Here is a 15,950-nt window from a genome sequence, read left to right on the forward strand (position 1 = left end):
ATACTGCATACTAGAACTTATCTCATTTGCTCCTTTAAAAAATCCTTTGAGTTGGATATTTTTATCCCTGTCTTCAGGTTAAGAAACAGATTGAGAGAGGCTAAGTAAAAAATATGGGACTATGGCCTCAGTCTGAAACAGGGTCAGAATCGAAGCCCCAGACTGTTTCCCAGAGGCTCATGGTCTCTCCATCCAGCCACACTGCTATAGTAATAAAGCAGTGAAAGGTGGTTTCAATAGGGAAAAACTATCAAAAGACAATTCTGGTAGATTCTTCACCCAGCTTTGGAAAAAATAATAAAAGAGTCCAAGTCCTACTTGAGTGTATATCAGGGGGAGTAGATTATTTTGATATAAGGTGAATGTATATGAGAAAGTAACTACTCAGTGTAATCCCAATGAAAATTGGTAAAAGTCTGATAAAAGTCGAACAGTGACAGAAACAGCCTCCTAAGGGCATTTATCTCTCAGTGCCCTGTTACTCTTGCTGATTCTGTCCATTTCTTTTTTCTTTTTAAATTATATCCTTTTGCCTTTTTAAGACGGACTTTAACATCGTTAATATGCTTATACATTTCCTTCCTGCTTTTCTGTAGACCTCAGAACCACAACTTCTTTTCACTAGGATCCCTTGCCCCTCCTAACTGTCTCTAAATTCTTCAGTGGCTTGTCATGTCCTTAATGCCTAAGAAGGCATGTCAAAGGGCTATGTTAGCCAAGGGAGAGAAATTATGTTTAAAATGTATTTGGCTTGAAAAATTCTGTTTCACCAGTGTGCCTGCATGTTCCTGCATTTACTCCAGCTGTGAGCTAGCCTGGCCTCCTCCTGCTTTTCTCCATGCTACTAGCTTAAGATGACACAAGAATCACCCTGAAAAATCACACATTTATAATTGCTTCATGAATAGAGACATCCACAAACAACAAACAAAAAGCAAAGAATAACTGACCGATAGCCAAGAGAAGGAAAGTATTTACAATGTCTTGGTTAATGGGTATATTCCCCAAAGAACTGAAGTGTCAAGGAGAATAGATTATTTTGTTTTTAGAAGCATTGCTCACAATAGCCAAAAAGTGGAAGCAACTCAAATGTCCACTGACATATAGATGGAGAAACAAAATGTGGTGTATACATACAATGGAATATTATTCAGCCTTAAAGGAAATTCTGAAACATGTTATATCAGGTGAACCTTGAAGACAGTATTATGTAAAGCGAAATAAACGAGCCACCAAAAGACAAATTTGCATGAGTCCACTTATATGAGGTACCTAGAGTAGTCAAATTCATAGGGACAGAAAGTAAAATGGTGATTGTCAGAGGCTAGTGTTTAATGGGTACAGAGTTTTAATTTGGGAAGATGAAATTGTTCTAGAGATGGATGGTGGTGAAGGGTGCAGAGCAGTGTAAAGGTATTTAATGCCATGAAACTGCACACATAAAGGTGGTTAAACTGGTAGATTTTAGGTTACCCAAATTTTACTACGATTAAAAAAAAACTGTTAAGAAACTGGACTCTGGATCAGAAAACCTGTGTTCAAATTATGACTCCTTCACTTCACTTAGCTTTGAGAATCCACACTATTTCTACATCTTGAGTTTGATTTGCTTCACCTAAAATCTGGATTAAGAAGAGTACATACTTAAATATATGATGGGGAGAGCAACAATTCCTAACTAAACCTGTTTCCTCTCTAAACAAACAAGCAAAGGCTTGTGAGAATTAAATATTTCTCTCTAATATCATTTATATTAATATGTTGCTTTGCACATAGCACTCAATCAATGTTAGACACTGTAATTTTATGACCATTTATTTACATTTAGCTCACTTTTAAAGATTCTACTACTTCATCGCTCAGTCATGTCAAACTCTTTGTGACCCCATGGACTATATAGTCCATGGAATTCTCCAGGCCAGAATACTGGAGTGGTTAGCCTTTCCCTTCTCCAGGGGATCTTCCGAAACCCAGGGATCAAACCAAGGTCTCCCACATTGCAGGTGGATTCTTTACCAGCTGAGCCACAAGGAAAGCCCAAGTTAGATGGGTAGATTTTCCTATGGGTTTTGGAAATTTACTCCAGATTTAGATCTCTTAATTATGTGGATCCAGGAAGGTGATTCAGGATCTAGATCAGCTGCGAAGGTAGCTGATCCAGAGATACTAACGAACAGCATGACATTTTGATGAGTTTGCAAAGCTTGGTGGAAAAAACAAAGATTTTGGAATTGTGTTAAAAGTATCCCTTTATGTTTGGGAAATGAAATTTTCAGCCACTTTCTCTCAGCAAGGAAATAAGTAGTAAGGAAAATAATGTTGATTTTTGAATAATCTGAAACTTGAGATAGTTTTCCAACAGTTTTGTGGCATTTGCTGCATAATCCAAGAGATACTCTCCAAGTTGCAACCATGGGGAAATTTCCTCCAGCCTGGATCATGGCTCTCTGGAAAGCTGGCACTGAGGATACATCTGCTAACTTGAATAATTACAGAACTAAAATTGTGAAATGTCTCAATTTTACACTCAGAATTATGATCTCTTTGTGAATCATTTTTCATCTATGTGCGTGTGTGTGTATAGAATAAACAGTAGAAAAAGCTGTGAAGTTGCTGCTTTTGGAAAAGTGTAAACCTGAATAATACAAAGGAGAAAGCGTGCCATGCTTTTTGCAAACAAATCCTCAACACTTCAATGTGACCACTGTCATCACTGCATTTTTAAAATTCTTTTTAAAGTTTTATTTATTTATTAAAAAACTTTTTTTTGGGGGGCCATCACTGCATTTTAAAGATGAGGAAACAGGCTCGGAACTTGCCTGTGTGAGCAGTGAACTGGAATTTAAATGCAGGTTGGTGCCAATGCTGTGTTCTTTCTCTCAAACCACATTCTCCAAGCCAGAACTTCTTGCCGCTTGTTACTGTCATTGGAGTTAGTGTGACTAATGGAGCTGCTCAGGTTCTGAAATCATCTTCTGGAGACGACCACTGTCCCTGGATGATTGTGATGGTGCTCTGCTTGCCAACCCACCCTCTGCTAAGGCGGGGAGCTGCCACGCAGAGGAAGTGAACCAGAGGGCACAATAAAGCCCCTCTCGCCCTGAAATATTTCTTCACCTCCTTCTTGACCTGAAATAGCCACTATTAAAGCCACTCAGTTTGGAAAACAAAAGGGCACTTGTCTTCAGAAAGCCCTAGTTAGAGTATATACCTGGGAGTCAGAAGCAGTGCTTGCTCTCTCTCATTAGCACAGTTTATGACATAAGCTTGTCTCCTGGAAAGCCTAGAAAGACTACTTCTGGGAAAACACACTTGACAAGCAAGTGTCACCAGTGCTCCAGGAGCCCAGCAGGTCTGGGTAGGGATCCTGAAACCCACATAGTGATGGGACACCCTGGGACAGTGTGGGCCTCAGTCACGGCTGCCTGGGATAATGATGGTCTGTTGGTTGTAAGTAGCAGTTACCAGCCTGAGGTACCTTAAGCAGAAAGGGAGCAGATTAGAAGAATAGGGAGGTATCTCAGGGAATCCTAGAATTAAGGGGCAACCAAGTCTCAGGAAATTCCCTTGTGGCTCAGATGGTAAAGAATCTTGCCTGTAATGCAGGAGACCCAGGTTCAGTCCCTGGGTTGGGAAGATCCCCTGGAGAAGGGCATGGCAACCCACTCCAGTATCCTTGCCTGAAAGTCTCACGGACAGAGGAGCCTAGTCCATGGGGTTGCAAAGAGTCGGACACGACTTAGCAGCTAAACCACTACAGACCTCAGGAAAAGAGGAACCAAGGAAGGTTCTGAGATGACAGTGGTAGTTGGTAGACGTCCCAGCCTATAGTAATCAGCGACTTTACTTGGCTCCTGATTCCAGTATATCTTGAGCCTCAAGTTAGAGTGAGAATACTGTGTTCAGCTTAGGTGATTGTTCACAGTTGACTTGATCAGCACTGGCTGTGGGGGCAGGAAGGGGCAGGGATCCATACAGTGACAAGTTCACACAACAGAAACAGGAACCCTCCCCGTGGACAGTTTCCAGAGAAGAGGGGCTGGGCTAACACTGTATTAGAGAACTACCACATATTCCTACAGACGCAGATCTTATTTGGGGAGTCATTCTGTATAGGGAGTTGCTTAGACAGAACAGTGTGAGGTGGTCAAGAGCGCTGGCTCTGGAGCTGTATTGCCTGAACTTGAATACCAGCACCATCACTACCTGGGCAACTCGCTTGAGTATTCTGTGTGTCTGTTTGCTTTTCTCTAGAGTGATGATAGTAATAGTTTTTACTACATGAGAACATTAGGATTAAATGAGCTAATACCAGCAAAGAGCTTAAAACAGTGCCTGGCACACAGTAAGCCCTGGATAAATCACTATTATTATCCAGCTTTTGAGGCATCATAATATTCATTGGAATTATCAAATGGGCTCTCCTCACTTTAACAATACCCAGTGGGGCTCTTTTAATATGTAACTTTAAGAAAGAAAGAGGAACACAATCAGATAAACACTTCATTATGAAATATCTATTTGGCTGAAATACCTATTTGGGGACTCAGGCATAAATACAGATGCAGCAATATCAGATATCAAGAAAAGAAGTAAAACAAAGAAAATAAAAACAATAAAAGAAAAAATATGGATGAAACATCAAAAGCACAATCCACAAAGAAAAGAATTAATAAATTGGGCTTCATCAAAATTAAAAACTTAGGCTCTTTAAAAGGTGCCATTAACTGATTCATGATGTTCGACAGAAACCTACACAATTCTGTAAAGCAATTATCCTTCAATTAAGAAGTAAATAAAAAAAAAAAAGAAAGGCTAAAATGGTAAAAAAAAAAAAAAGGTGCCATTAAAAGAATGGACAAGCCAAATACTTCTAGAAATATTTGTAAATCATATATCTAATGAAGAACTTGAGTCCAGAAGAAACGAGCACTTAAAATTCGATAATAATAATAATAAGACAAACTCACTAATTGAAAAATGGGCAGAAGATTTGAAAGGTATTTCACCAGGAGCTATCTGAATGGCTAATAAACACATGAAAAGATGCTTGACATCCTTGTTTTGGGAAATGCAGATTAAAAATCACAGTAAGATACCAATATTAAACTCTTTGGAATGACGGTGATGAAGAGTGACTTTATCAAGTATAGGAGGTGTGGGGAAACTGGAATGCATTCACAGTACTGGTGAGAATATAAACAATATATCCACTTTGGCAAATAGTTCGGCAATGTCTTAAACAGTAAAACATAAATTTAGCATATGAACCAGCCATTCCTTTCCTAGGTACATGCCTAAGAGAAATAAATAACGTGTTCACACAAAGACTTGTCTAAAAATGCTCACACAATCATTGTTCATAATAGCTAAAAAATGGATCAGGTGGCACTAGTGGTAAAGAACCCACCTGCCAATGCAGGAGACATAAGTGATGCAGGTTCAATCCCTGGATCAGGAAGATCCCCTGGAGAAGGAAATGGCAACCCACTCCAGAATTCTTGCCAGGAGAAGCCTATGGAAAGAGGAGCCTGGTGGGCTACAGTCCATAGCATTGCAAAGAGTCTAACATGACTAAAGTGACTTAGCATGCTCACATGCATTGGCTCTTGGCAAAATATGGATACAATCTGAATGTCCATTGACTGGTTAAATTGAATGTGGTATTATTATATAATATTATTTAGCAATAAGAAGAAACATATTATTGATATGTGCACAACATAGGTGAATCTACAAACCACCATGCAAAGTGAAAGAAGAAAGACACAAAAGATTATATATTGCATGATCCTATTTATATAAAATTTCTGGAAATGGTAAAGCTACAGAGACATATAAACAGAACAGTAATTGCCTGGGCTGGGCATGGGAGTGAGGATTAACTACAAATGGGAATGACAGAAATTTTGAAGGTGATAGAAAATGTTCTTAAGCTAGATTGCTGTGGTGGTTGTACAAATGCATGGATTTACCAAAATCATTGAAACATACACTTGTTAAAGGATGAATTTTATGGTATGTAAGTTATATCTCAATAAAGCTTCTTCTCTCTTCTATTCAGTCATTTTGACTGAGTTACCAGTAAAACCTATAGATAAAAATAATTAAGAAAGAAGAAATCTCTATTTTAGTCCAGCATTATTTGCTGAACCTTGTTTGGGCTTCATAATGTTTTATGCCCAGTCCCATTCCATCCCCTCACTGATTCACCCTAGTGTAGTGGATTTCTCTTATCAGGACTGGTAATTCATGTATAGACAATGGAGTCTAAGCATTGAACACTAAGCATTGAAACTTTAGGGAGGGAGTCTTTTAAGAACTATATTTACACAGCTCTAGCTATTCCCATTCTTATTTGCTATTGTACGGATTCAGGTATTACTGGGGTACAAGAAATCATTCTCCATGGAAAATGCTGATTTCTAGAGTTGCCTGCGAATACCCTGAAATTTTTCTGTCTCTTCAGTGTGTCATACCGCAGTAAGGGTGACAGGAAGAAAACAACTTTCAGATTGAGTACGACATCAAAAAGGCTTCTCCTGATACTAAAAAAAAAAAATCATCTGCTTGATAGCTATTTCCTGTGTCAAACTAAAACTATCAAATGTTTCTGCAGCCATCTGGGGGTTTGTTGTTTATTTCATGCCGATGCCAACACATTAACACAAAGGACTGGAAGGGAGCAACATTCACTCATCCTCCCATCCATCCATCCATCCTCCCCCCATTCATTCATCCTTCCATCCATCATCTACACATTCAATAATGATTTCTTGAGTTCCAGCTGTGTATCATACACTCTGCTACCAAAGTTTCAAAAATGAGTAAGAAAGACATGGTCTCCACCCTCGCAGAGCTTTAAGTCTTTTTTGGATGACAGCTACAGGCCAGCATAAAGACATTTTTCCACTTTCCAGGTTTTCTTGGGCTGGTCTTGGTTCCTTCATTGCCTCACAAGTGGTGTTTGTGGTGACTTGGTGACTAGGCAGTACCTCTGACAGTGAATGCAAGGAGACCCCTGTTGGTTGTAATGGTTTTTCACGCATTGGCAGTGGTCACTTTGATGGGCTTTGAAAGGACAGGCTTTGAAGCAGTCTGCTTGTTAATGGCAAGTGCAAAAGTCTTAGGGGTGGTCACAAGAGGTCTTTAGGTGGTAGCTGTGGCCTCCAGCACCTCTGCAAATTACACGGAAGTCAAATGAAAGTAAGGATATTTTTAAGTGAAAATATGCCTTCTGTACTTACTTGGAAGTGTATTAGATCTGAAGGTAGTGATGAGAATTATTTATTTCTCAAATACTTCATATTTCTGTGAATATGTAGTAAATCAAGATCACTCTACAACTCTGGCAACATTTTCAGTTTAGTGGTGTGAGGTAGTACCCAATGTCATTATATAACATTGTTTTTAGAAAGGGAAATTAAAAACAATGTGTTCAGTTGGGGCTCTCCAGAGAAAAAGACAGTAAGTAATCACCCAGTTTATAACTAGGACCAAGAGGTAGAGTTCCAACGTTTACTCTGGAAGGAAACAATAAGAAAAAAATATAAAAATGGGACAGTGCTTCAGATAATGTTAGTTAAAACCTCATAAGAACATTGTATTTGCTGGATAGCATTTCTGATCTAAACTGATTCTGCGTATGGTAAAGTCTGAGGCTTCTTGAATGAAATAATTTGCAGAAAGCCATGGAGTCTGATCTAGTTAAATACTCAGTCACATGGAACTGCTATGGTAGTTCCTTTTCTCCTGCATCTCTGGAGATTCCCTCTATTGAAAGTACTTCCTTGTGGTCAGGGATGACCAACACATGGCAGACATGCCCACGCCCAGAGTACCAACTCACTATCACAGTCCTCTCCACTATTGAGCCAAGGTACATCCTTAGCACCCTGACAAGCCCAGCATCCCAGTCCCCACTAACCAACCAGCTGGAATTAACATGTGAGATGAAACCTACTTGTCATCCTTGGACTAGAGACTGAGAACAGTGGCCTTAACTTTAAAAGGTTATAGTAGGATGAAAATGTGTCTCCTGGCAAGAAAGAGATTGCCTTGACCAGGAGTAAGAGCTTCATTTGGAGAGGGAAACGGCAACCCACTCCAGTATTCTTGCCTGGAGAATCTTATGGACAGAGGAGTCTGGCAGGCTACAGTCCACGGTGTTGCGAAGAGTCGGACACAACCGGGGCAATTTAGCACAAAAGAGCTTCTTTGCTATGAAACTAATTGCTGGTTCTGAAGAATCAGGAAAGAGAGTTTGAGTGAGGAAGACAACAGTTATAGTGGCAAGGTGTGGCAGCGTGAGGGGCAGTCGTGGCCAGGAAGGCAGCACAGAGAAGAAGAGTGGGAAATCAGAGAAAAGAGCAGCTTATTTCACAGTTCCCTGGGGTCATGATGCTCTGGCCCTGTCTATCCTTAACACTATCCTGAGAAGTTTGGTGGAGAATGACTCAGGATGAGGGCTCTGAACAGTGAGTCACCTGCAACTTCCTGCCTTACCTGGACTTTTGGGAAGCCTTTTACTAAATAGTGGGCAGTGAGCCCAGCCCCTTCCACCTTGTGACAACTGACAGCACTCTGCTTTGAGGCAAATCTGAGTAAACAGTCTAACCTTCATGTGGCCATCATTCCAGTAAATAAAGCTTTTAGTGACCTCAGAGGTGGTGAGGTTTGTGGTTTTACCATGAATGGCCTGAAGTCATGTGAGCACAGCCAGGCAAATCTGGGAATGTCCCTTTAAAGTCCTCTGATAAAGTAACTCAATGATGGGGATAACTTTCTTGGCCCATTTAATAATAGAATGATAAACACCTTAAGGCTATCTTGCAAATTGGCACTTTCTTTTTTAATCAGTTTGTAGCCCTGGGCAAGTCTTTTTATTTCTTCATTTTCTTTTCTATAAAAAGGATACCTTTCATAAAAGAAAAGTAATAGCAAAATGCATTGAATATATACTGTCTGCAAGACATGGTGGTTGGCCCTGGGGAGTCATCCAAGATGGAATAAGCAGGGCTTCCCAGTGGTTCAGTGGCAAAGATTTAGGTTGAAAAGGTGTTCAGTAAGAGTTGGCACAGGATTTTCTTCTTTTTTATTTTTGATGGTGGAGAAATAAAAGGCTGATTCCACTTGTTCTCTTATGCATTATTCACGGATAAAAAAAAAAACAGTGAGGTGGTAAATAGTTTGAAATGAATACATATGAGGCTGTGCTGTATGTTTTAAAGTGATAAAGCACTCAACCGCAATACATTAATGCTGAGAATGGTAAAACTTCCACCGACATAAGCCAGAGGTTGGGAACTAGTAACGAACAGAACGAGCAGAATACAGGTCTGATGTCTTTAAATCAAACTGTCTGGTCATTAGAACCAGGCTGCCAGTGTGAAAGAAACTTAACCTTTTATCACGTTTAGACATTTATTCTTCTTTTGACACGAAGCTGAAAGAAGCACTAAGGAATTTTAGAGCAACAAGCTAAAAATAATCTTCTCTAGTCTCCTTTTTTTTTTAACAGTAGGATTCTAACCCAATTAACAAACTGACTAAAAGAAAAATAAATTGTGGTCAGTTTGGTTACTTTTTCCTTCTCCCTGCTATTGAATTTCACTATAATTAGCGTTAAAAAAAATCTAACTTTAATCAAGAAAACAAAATTGAGGATGTAGGCTAGAACTTTTATTCTTGATTAATATACCTCTCATCTAATGGACTTCATATTTCTACAATTTTACACACTTTTTTCCTCCCCTGGAACAGGAAGAGTAACCCCAAGAGAAGAGACCCATTAGTAAGAATTCACTAGGTACACCTCTTCCTATTTGCCATAAACATGAAGCAAATTGCCATATTTAAAATATATATTCTTAATCTCATCTCACCTGAAATACATTGAAAACAAACAGAAATGGAAGAAATCATGTCACTGATATTTCATTCAAACTGCTTTTCTAAATTAAGAGTTTCAAACACACTACATAGCCTAATTGTGGTTGTATCATCATTTCTAATGCATTCAAAGAGTTTAAATAATTTACTGTAAACCACATAGTAACTTAAATAGCAAGGCTGAAACAGAGCCCAGAACTGGTGATTTCTGATGAAAGGGCACGTCTGCCCTACTGTATAAGATGTCATGTCACAGTGCTTGTCCAACTGTCCACAGCCACAGCCTGCAGACTCCTTTCCCAGTTCCTACTGAGTAGCTGCATTTGATTGCCAATGAAACCTTTACTTCCTCTTCTTATTTGCAGCACTAGACTGGCTGCTTTGTCATCAAAGCTACAGAATGTAAATCTGAATTTTAATGTGTATGATAAATACACAAACAGTATGTTTTTGTTTCACTAAAAGTGTTTCATTTATTTATTTATTTATTTGTGTGTGTGTTTCATTTAATTTTGCTTTTGAAGTATTTGATGGACATCATCTTTCAAATTTATTTTTGAAATACTCTCCTATTGATTTGGAGGTCTGTGGCTATATTCTTTTGCCTTAGCTTGAAGCTCCTCCCACCCTCCTTCCCTCTTTCTCTTTCTTTCTTCCTTTTTTCCTCTCGTTTCCTTCCTTCCTTTGTGGGATTTCTATTATTTGATAAAAATCCAGTAAGAAAAACTTAGAAATCTAAAAAGGGTCTCAGATGCTTAAATACTTTCCCTTAAAATGTGACTAACCTTGCTTCACATTGCATTCAATCTCAAGGGTCAAGTTCAGGCTAAATTATTTGGTGTCAAAAACAAAAACGATATCACAAGTCTATTTACCAAATGTCTGGAGGATAAAGGAGTGGGTGAGGTGCCCTCTCTCACTCTCTCTCTCTCTCTCTCTCTCACACACACTGGTAGCTCACTTGATAAATGGTTGGCAATTTTTGTGGTGAATACTCTAGGGCGTGCTATTTAAAACAGACCTTATTTAAGGCTTCTTTACTTGAAGTAGGTCATTCTATATTTTCCAACATTCTGATACAATATTCTCTACAAAATCCAAGGTTTTTAAGGTTAGAAATTAAATTCACTTCATCAAATAATGTGTTGATCAGTTTTTTACTCTAAATCTTTAAAAATTCTTATAGGTGTGATAGAAATATGTCTTTATCAAATTTCTCTTCTATGTCAGGCACCTTACTCTGGTCTGGCCCCTGAAGATAGACTTTGTAGGTTGAAATCCAAGTGCCGCCACCCTCACCTGCATGACTTGGGCAAATTACTTAATCTTACATACCTTGATTTTGCTATCTATGAAATGGAGATAATGACAGGACATAGTTCAGTTGTAGTTGTGAGTGTTAATTAGATAATACAGTACAATATTTAGCATAGTACCTGTCCTTAATCGACATTCATTCTTACTGTTGTAGCTACCTATCTCCACTTACATTAACAGCCTCGGTTTTTATTATTACTCTGTGAGACAGGCATTATTGCACCTATTTAACAGATGAGTAAATGCATAACCAGTGAAGTCTAGTAACTGACCCCAAGTCTCAGAACTTTGTGCTGAGTTGTTATTTGTGCTTCGACTATCTAGTTCCAAAGCCTATGCATCTCACTGCACTTTCTCCCTCTGCTTATGGACTGTGAATCATTACAGGATATTTTCTATATGATTTTTTAATTTTAGGATAAATTAATAAATTTGAATTTATCAGGCATTCCAACAACTAATTAATTCCTGTTACAGGAATATTTGTGGCTGTTCTAAACTTTTATTTTGTAAGAAAGAAATAGATGATAGAAAAAGTCAGTTTATAGAGAAATTTATCTGAAGAAGAAGGAGAAAAGAGAGGAGGAGAAGGAGGAGGAAACACACATAAGCATACACACACACCAGACATGAAAAATCCAAGGTATATTTCCAACTTGGGACAGATTCAAACCAATCTCTTGCCTCATTTACATTTTGCAAAATTATTTTGAAGGCATCACAATGTGGCTTGAAGAACACAGACTTTGGAACCATATAGAATTCATATAGTTAACTGAATCCCAGCTTAGTTGACTTCAGGAGCATCAGCCTCTGTTTTCTTATCTCTAAAATCAGGGCAATAGTACATACTTCATAGGTTTGTTGAGAAGATTAAATGAGACCGTTTTGTGAAATATCAGGGATAGTGTCTATGATAAACATAATGTTCAGTGGATGTCAGGCTATCATAGCATGCTTGTTGCTCAGTCATGTCCAAACCTTTGGGGCCGCATGGACTGTAGCCCACCAGGCTCCTCTGTCCATGGGATTCTCCAGGCAAGAACACTGGAGTGGGTAGCCATTCCCTTCTCCAGGGAATCTTCCTGACCCAGGGATCGAACCCGAGTCTCCTGCATTGCAGGTGGATCCTTTACCATCTGAGCCACCAGGAAAGCTCATGATGGTACATGCAGCTTTTATAATAATTTTTCAAGATTGTGTAAGAGTCTCAAAAGTCTTAACAGTGTTAAAGGATACTCAATATTAGTGAAATCACAACCTTGTGAAATTCTAGAGATGGATGGTAAATTAGAGAGCTTTATAGTTCAATTATGTTGTTTTATGTTTGAGGAAATCAAGACCCAAAGAGACTAAGGGAATTGCCCCAAATCACACAGCTAATTATAATCAGAGTTGGGACTAGAACCTGGCCTCTTAATTAATGGTTGCCCTAATATTTTTAAAGTTCTGAGTGAATGATCATACCACTTGAGCAATAAATTACCAAATATGAATATCTGTGAACAGTTTAGGATTCCAATCAAAGGACATTTATAATAAATTTAGGCATATATTTAATGATAGCTATAATTATTATTGTGCTACATGATAACACAGCATAAATGGTAAGTAGTTCATTTTAGAGTGTCGTATTTATTTTGCACACCAAGCCAACAGAGTGAAAAATAAAATGAAGAGCAGGAAACTGCTCTGAGGGCCTTTTTGAAGACTTGTGAATCTGAGGCTTAGGTAGCTGTGGTTTTCTGACAAAAGGTAGAGGGGCTGAGAGGTGGTTTTGGAAGGAGAAGGGACAGGAAGCTCTCTTGAATTCTTCTTCTCTTGGGAGGAGGGATAAGCACTCATCTACTTCTGTATTGATGGAGGAATCAGCCAGTGTTCTCCCCCTCTTTCCCCATCAGTTTCTTGCTGGAATCTGAAAGGTTCAACTGCCAGAACCAATCCTGGTAGAGTCAGAGTCAACACCCAGCGTGGAGTGAAGGACGAGCTTTGTTTTAGCAAAACCTGTTTTCTATTATCGCTGTGTCTGGACTCCCAACAATCCATAGTCATCGCCCTGATATACTGAGGACCTCCAAAAACACGTGGGTCACGGAGCAGTCCCCAACCTCAGCCACATGGGGGGACTTGGCTGCATAACTACCCCTATGGTTCTTGAAGAAAACCCTAGGTGCTCCAATTCCTTCTTCTCTGACTGTTACCAGGAGTGGAGACCGCCCTGTCTCTACTCTCCGTCAGGACTCACTCACAGATGTGCTCGAGGGAAAGGCCCTCGGCTCAGAGCTCTTTTCTCCACAGTGCTTCCCTGCTTCCTATCAGACATTCATCTGGAGGAGTCCCTGAAGCAGAATGTCTGTTATCTACACTTGGGATAAATGAGTGTAATTAAAATGCTTTTCGAATTCTTGAACCAAGGGAAGGGACTTCTGAGGAGAATGGGGGAAATGAGGGAGAATGAGCAAGAAGTACATTTGGAGTAGTGGGAGTTTCAGGGAAAAGAAACCTTTACTGGGGGCCCTTGAGGGAAAATTTGGGCAACCAGACAGCAGGGATGAAAGAGAAAGTGTGCCGATAAACAGGGACATGCTGACGTGCAGAGAAGGAAGGGAGAGTCTAAAGACCAGATTCTTTCTAGCACCTTCCTTTCCCTCCCTCCTGTCTCTTCCTCAGGAAAAATTTAAAAATCTGATATTTAAATCTGGTTGAGTTCCTGACACACATCATTCCTGGAAGGGTATACAAGTTGCTCACTCAAGGATGATTCGTACAAAGATCTTTGCAGAGACAAGCCCAGGACGGCTCTTGGGCAGTGGGTGAGTCTATGTCTTACAAAAGCGAATGAGGATGTTCTCTGTCTGTGCCTGGGTACAGCGCAGCTGACTCTGTCACTAACGACACTTCCCCAGCACCTTGCTATTTGGGTGGAATTGGCGCTTGTGTTCACTCATAGGCATCGACCCATCTTCCTGATTCAGGTCACTCAGACAGTGTTTGGGTAACTAAGTGGGCAGTTGGGAGAGCCGAGGTGAGCATTCACTTTAGCTCTGCACTCTGGGTCCCCTCTGAGCTTCACGACGTGGGCCTGGTGGCACCTCTAGCTTCCCACAGCTAATGCTACTGCCCTGGCCACCTTGCTGTGACTCCTGTTGCTCAGGCTCTCATTTTTACTGTTCTTGCTTTACTCGCCCTTTTCCTGCCACCACGAGGAATGCTGTCAGTGTGAAGGCATTGGCTCAGCTTGGCTCACCCTGGAATCAGAGGAGAGATTTGCCCAAGAAGGCGATGGCTCGTCTGGTTGACCTGGGCTAGTCTTTTAAATGAGGGATATAAATGTAGGTTTTGGAACTGGGAAGACCTAGGTTTGAATCTTAGCGTTGGGTAATCCTGTGACCTTGGGCAAGTCATTCAAAATTTGGAACTTTCTTTACTCATAAGTTGGAGACATTAATGTCTCTACACAGGATTGTTGAGAAGCAGGAGCACTTTATGAAGATCCCTGGATGTTGTAGACACTTAGTCAATGGTGACTGAGATTGGTGTTTAAATGGGCACGGTTCTTTTGGCCAATATGACAGAGAGAGCTCAGGGTTCCTGAAGTGGGCATGGAAACTAGGACACTCCTCAATACCCTGTTTTAGTTGATTGATGATTTATGGATGGAGTCTAGGATCATCTCTGTGTCCAGGAAATATAGCTAACTTTAAGATCTTATTTCTAAGGCATTCCAGACAATAGGACTTTATGGAAAAAAAATTTTCACCACGAACAAATTAAGAAATCATTGAACTGTTGAACCCTTTCTTAATGAGCCCAGCTTGAGCACAAAAACAGCTAGTCTTTTCAGAGCTGGTCTTGTGGCTGTAGGGACCAAAGGCGGTGACTGACTCAGGTATGTTTAGTTCCTTGTCAGCAGGATTTATTGAGAGAGATGTATTATTAGTATTACATGGCCCTATTGTCTGAACCCCAAAACAATGGCATGGAGTCTATGGCCATGGCTGTGTGTAGCCATGGAATTGTTGATTTGGAATCCATATCTAAAATACGCCCAAAGAAAGATGGTGGGTCCCAGCCCTCATCTTCTCTGATGCAAGATAGGAAAGGAGTTCCTTAGAACAACAGCATCTTAAGGAGGGGCTCCACAACCTGGTAGGTGTTTGTTCTGGGATAACATCATATGCTGATACCAATACTGAAACCCAAACCAATACAAATGCCCTTACTAATCCTAATATTTTATTAATGCTGGTGCCAATACCAATTCCAAAATTATTAAATGCCAACATTAATGCTTCTACTATTTCTGACACAAACTATCTAATACAAACTATCATTTACTGAGCCCTAAGTATATGTCAGACACTATGTCAAGAACTTTGGAGTTATTATTACATTTAATCCTCACAAGACTTTTTTGATGATAAAAGATATAATGCTTAGAATATACCAAGCATGGTTCTAGGCATTAAAGTTATTTACTTACTTAATTCTCCACACAACTCTAAGAGACAGGTACAATTGTTGTTCCTGAGGATCAGGAAACTGAGGATCAGATTGGCTAAGAAAGTTGCCCAAGCTCACACAGTTAAATATGTGGTAGAGGAAAGATTTACAATAGGTTTCTCTGACTCTAATGACCTGATCATAGCAAACACTCTCTTCCAACAACACAAGAGAAGACTCTACACATGGACATCACCAGATGGTCAATACCGAAATCAGACTGATTATATTCTTTGCAG

Source organism: Budorcas taxicolor, chromosome 5 (assembly GCF_023091745.1).
Source record: "Budorcas taxicolor isolate Tak-1 chromosome 5, Takin1.1, whole genome shotgun sequence".
Classification (NCBI taxonomy): domain Eukaryota; kingdom Metazoa; phylum Chordata; class Mammalia; order Artiodactyla; family Bovidae; genus Budorcas; species Budorcas taxicolor.